The following is a 5,792-nucleotide window of genomic DNA, read 5'->3' as shown; positions in this document are numbered from 1 at the left end:
GCTAGTTAGCGAAGCTGCCCCTGCAAGCCCGAATGCACCTTCTCTGCTTACAGACATAACGTTAGTTGCCCGCTAAAATGCAATTATATGTCATTATTATAACATCCGTTGGTTGCACTGGCTGTCGCCTGAACCAAATCGCAAGACACATCCACAGCACTGCATCTTGCATAGCATTGATACTAGCTATGTGGCTAAAGACTCAGTGACAGCCACAGAAACACTGGCTGTATTTGGGCTTGCTGAGCAGTGGAGTCGATGCAAGCCAGCTGACAGCAACACTTACCGCTGTGTTCTTTTTAGACGAACCTCTCCTCCAGTTAAAATGTCCCCGATGTTTTGTTTATTTTCACTAAGTCAAAACGGATGTGTTACACAGGCTGTTGTCGTGTGTAATAAAAGCTATTTTCTGCCACAACAGTCCTCTGCTTGTCAAACGGTTCCCACGTCACGGAGCGTCAGTTGGTACAAAATACGTCGGTTCCGGCAGAACGCGAATGCAAACATGGTCTGAATAAAATGTGATAATAAAGCACCCGTTGCATAGATCCATGGTTACAAACAGTGATGTAGTGGCAAAATAAAATGGGGCTAACCTGAGTTAAAGTCGCTAATCACACAGACAAACAACTACCGATAAATAAATGTAGCCTGCATGGGGAAAAAGTCACGATCTGATCATAATTGTTTCAGCTTGACTCTCATTCAGATTCAGTTGTTTTCTCTCAGCCTAGTGAGCCTACCATAAATAAATAAATAAATAAATAAATAAATAAATAAATAAATAAATAAATAAATAAATACATAAATAAATACATACATACATACATACATAAATAAATACATAAATAAATAAAGGGCACTATAATGTGTATGTATATGTATATATATATATATATATATATATATATATATATATACAGTGTTGGGGGTAACTCATTACAAAAGTAACATATTACATGTAATATATTATTTTTAGCAGTAACTCAGTAATATAACTTATTACTTATAGGATGTCAGTAGGCTAATATTATAGCAGTTACTTTGTCAAGTAACTCAAGTTACAAATTGAGTTATTATTATCTTTTAAATCAAAGCACATATTTAAAAAAGATACAACCATTTCCTAATCAAACTGTGTGTTTTTATGCAAATAACCACTATAGATGAGAAGGAAACTATAAAAAAAAAAGATAAAAAAGGAAAAGAACAACATTTAGAATCTTGGATTGTTTACACTGACTTCAAGGCGGTTGAAATTATTTTCCGGGGATGGTTCCGGGGCGGCCATGTTATTCTGCTGCTGCTGTTATTTTGGTGAAAGTAATGCAAAAGTAGTGTAATAAGCAGTGTTGGGAAATTTACTGAAAATTGGTAATTAGTTACAGTTACTAGTTACTTCTCTCAAAAGGTAATTTAATTACTTTAAAGTTACCAGTTACTTCAAAGTAATTAGTTACTAGGGAAAGTAACTTTTGCATTACTTTTAAAAGTCCGCTTCGATTGTTATTAATGCACACATTATGTTAGTGTTGCTGTGCCACAGTGTGGCATTGAACATTCGCTTATTGGGGAGGCTTATAGCCTATCAAGGTCCTTAGCCTCTGGGACTCTGGCTGCAGCTCTCTCCCCGGACTAGGTCTGAGGATCAGAAACTGGGTAATCCTCTGAAGTTGTCCGTTATTTTCATGTCCTAAAGTAACTAGTAACTAGCCCAGTTACTATTTTAGTAACTGTAACTGAGTTACTGAATTTGAAAAAGTAATTAGTTAGATTACTAGTTACTGAAAAAGGTAGTTAAGTTACAGTAACTAGTTACTTAGTAACTAGTTACTTAGTAACTAGTTACTCCCAACACTGGTAATAAGTAACGAGTTACTCTACACAGACAGTAATATTGTAAAGTAACGTATTACTTTCAAATGAAAGTAATTAGTAATATGTAGTATATTACATTTTGAAAGTAACTTGCCCAACATTGTATATATAGGTCTACTGTATATGTGTGTGTGTGTGTGTGTGTGTGTGTGTGTGTGTGTGTGTGTGTGTGTGTGTGTGTGTGTGTGTGTGTGTGTGTGTGTGTGTGTGTGTGTGTGTGTGTGTGTGTGTGTGTTCGTCAGAGTTCGTTACAGGTTTGAAAGACCCAGACTCTGGTTCGCATTCGGGGTTCAGGTATGAACCTGGCTCAGATCTCGAAGCTCGCGTTGTCGCAGTATTTGTAAGGGTATGTCGGAGGTCCCTCTCGCTCTCCCATAACCCGCACCTCCTAAGCCCTCGTTCACACAGGACGCCGAACGTATACAGAACTGAAGTTTGAAGCGGGCACAAGCTGAATGTACGCCTTACCGTTCACACAAGACGCCTTCTCTTTTCCTCTCAGAGCCTACTCTCACGCCTTGAACCCGCTCACAACTCCCAATGGCTTCATGCCTCACGGCTTCACGGCTTCAGCGTCAAGCTTGGAAATTCGGCGTCAGTCCTGAGTGATCGCTTCGGCGTGGCGTGAGCATGGCTTCGGCACGGCGTCAGCGTGGGACGCGCGCGGGTGGTGTGAACGGCTTCGCCTGTTAACAAGGACGCCGAAATGAAACTTGTGGGTAAAGCGTAGGTAGCCTACAGCTTCGGTTGAGCGTTGCTTCGGCATGCTGTGTGAATGGGGGCTAAGTCAATGGTTCTCAACTGGTCTAGCCTCACAACCCACATTTTTCCTTAATGATTAAGTCGTGACCCAATTTTCAGAATTTAGCCTAAATTTTTAGCGTCATTTAGCCTCCTTCACAACAAGCCAGCAGGGCATGTTGGTACTAATGGATGCCTTAGGACGGTCTTCTCATTTCATATGGTACCAGTATCTTCACTCTGGTTTTCAAAATGAGCCCGCTAAAGCCTCTGAAAGACAGTCATGTTGGCTGCGGATGCCAGCGTGAATAGAAGAACTTTTTTCTCATGCACACATATGCAACCCACTCAAAACGGCCCCGCGACCCACTTTTGGGTCCCGACCCACCAGTTGAGAAACACTGTTCTAAGTTAAGGCTCCATCTGGGCCCTTCTTGAACTAACTTCTTTCTCTCTTACTAACACTTACTAACTTAACTTTACCACTATTCCTTCAGAAGTTGTAGTTGTCATAGACTGTGTTGCATAGTTGATTGCTCTATTGCTGACAAAAATGTGTTATTGTAAGTCGCTTTGGATAAAAGCGTCTCCCAAATGACGTAATGTAATGTAATGTAATGTAAGTTGTCTTGGGTTGAAGCCCGCCTTGGATTCCTGTTTCATTCATACTGGTTGTCCTCTTCCCTGGATATCGAAGCCATAGACCAGAACTAAAACACTGCACTGGTCCTGGAGCGTGTGCTACAGTGTTGCATACTGCCGATGATGTCACAGTCCTATTGTGATGTCATCGGAGATGGTGACATTCCCATTGTGATGGCATCGGTGATGATGTCATACTTGACTATGACATCATCGGCAAGAACATATCTCACATGATGTCACAGGTAGCATTGTGAGGTCATCGATGCAGTGATGACCATGAGCATCACCGAAGTCTCATCCAGAAACAGCTTCCAGGGACCTAGCTGGACCCAAGAAGCCCAGAATCTGCTCCGGGGGCCGGCCGGCCAATTGGTGTTGATGCAAAACCTTTAAAACAATGTGAGACTTGGCGTGTTATTGAATAATAACTCTCGTGAGTTCTTCTGTCTCTTGTTTAACGTGACATTTATTTAGACTGCTCTCAGCATGAGTAGCACACACCTCTCTGGTCCTCACATCAGTGTAGCGGCTCGGAGGGTCCAGGCTTGAGGATTCTCAATGACTTGAAGCTGTCTGTATTTCCAAGCATTGGCGCCCTCTTGTGGAAATAAATGATAAACGAATTTGTAAATTCTGTTTCTTTCCATCGCAAATTACATGAGATATCAGATATCAGATATAAGATATCAGACAATAAAAATAGTAGACAAGTGAGGTGGGAAGGATTGAAGGAAGCAAGGAATAAAGAAGGGAGGGAGGAAGAGAATAATGAAGGAAACATTTCTACTGCATAAATCAAAGCTTGAGGACCACACCAGGATAAATAAAATAAATAAATAAACAAATAAATAAACAAATAAACAAACAAATAAATAAATAAATAGATGGATACTGGATAGATAAAGTCAGGCGATAGCAGCCAGCCAATAAAAAAATGCATCAAGTAGCCTACAATAAGATGACTATGAACTCACTCGAAATGAAGAGATGAGAGAGAAGAAGAGATTGACAGAGATCGATGGAGATCAGTATGGATTATGGAAATGTAAAGATAGAGCTTCCTATTCTGAAATCATAATGGGTAGTGTCCTCTAGTAGTGTCCTCTAGTAAGAGAGTGGCGTCAGCGGAGGACCAAAATGCGAGACTCATTAGCCAATGAACAGCCAGGAATGGGTCTCGCGCTACAGGACCTTACTTCCTGGAACTCTTGAGAGTAAAAAACTGGTCCATTGGGGTGAATGGAGATGTCGTCGGAACTCTTCTATTATACGATTCTAGTAATGGGTTGTGATTAGTCTGGGCACCTTTCACCCCGCTTTTTGTCATGGGGGCGTAAACCACGGAACCAGAATGAAAACCGGAAGGCAGTGCATCAAAAAAAACGTCTTTGTTGCCGTTAGCTTGACGTCTCTTTCCTCGATTAATTGTCTGATGCAAAGCTTCTGTATTGGCTTAAAAGATGTGAGATTGTGACTCCGCAATGTTTCTAAAAGAACTTCTTCAAAAACTTCGTTCGGTACGTCCATCGTTTGTTTTGTTGTTTGCCGTTCTGATACTTGTGTCAAATTGTCAAGTTAACGTAAAAGTTGACGAGCTAGAAACGCTGCCCTTCCTGTCTAGGGCGGGCTCTAGGCCGGAATCAGGTAGGGTGACAAAATCAATTGTGAACGGAAGCCAGGCTCACCGTAACCTCGCGTCACCAGGCTCTTCTCGGCGAGAAAGAGCCTGGCTCCCGCCCACAATTGATTTTGTCACCCTACTGGTTCCGGCCTAGAGCCCGCCCTAGACCGGATGGCAGCGTTTCTAGCTCGTCAACTTTCACGTTAACTTGACAATTTGACCCAAGTATCAGAACGGCAAACAACAAAACAAAAGATGGACGTACCGAAGTTCTTTTAGAAACATTGCGGATTCACAATCTCACATCTTTTAAGCCAATACAGAAGCTTTGCATCAGACAATTAATCGAGGGAAGAGACATCAAGCTAACAGCAACACAGATGTTTTTTGGCGCACTGCCTTCCGGTGTCCATTCTGGTTCCGTGGTTTACGCCCCATGACAAAAAGCGGGGTGGAAGGTGCCCAGACTAGGCTCACCGAGATGAGCCTGGTGACGCGAGGTTAGGTTGTGATTTTCCCTTTCGCTGAATGGCCAGTACACGACTCGCCCTCAACGGGATGTTCCATCCTAGAATCGCGAGGCTTTCCTAGAAAGAAATGTACAATTTTGACGCGATCATAACACGTTTTACCCCTGTTCACACACTTATGATCGAAACACATACAGCAAGTATAATTCAAAGTGGACGGTTCTTTCGACAGTGAGAGGAAATATTGTAATAAATAAATACCCCCCCACACACACACACACAAACACACCCCTCGAAGAGATGGTTCGGTCCAGGTTGTGTACCCTAGCGATCCACCAATGAATCTCCGATCCAACTGAGTGCGTGAATCAGGTCAATATCGGAAATTGATCACTGTGTAGTAGGTCAGTTGGTCAGTCTTTAGGTCAGTTAGGGGT

This window comes from Poromitra crassiceps, assembly GCF_964638095.1.
Source record: "Poromitra crassiceps genome assembly, contig: HAP1_SCAFFOLD_315, whole genome shotgun sequence".
NCBI classification, from domain to species: domain Eukaryota; kingdom Metazoa; phylum Chordata; class Actinopteri; order Beryciformes; family Melamphaidae; genus Poromitra; species Poromitra crassiceps.
The sequence above is the reverse complement of the archived record's forward strand: the minus strand, read 5'-3'. Positions refer to the sequence as shown.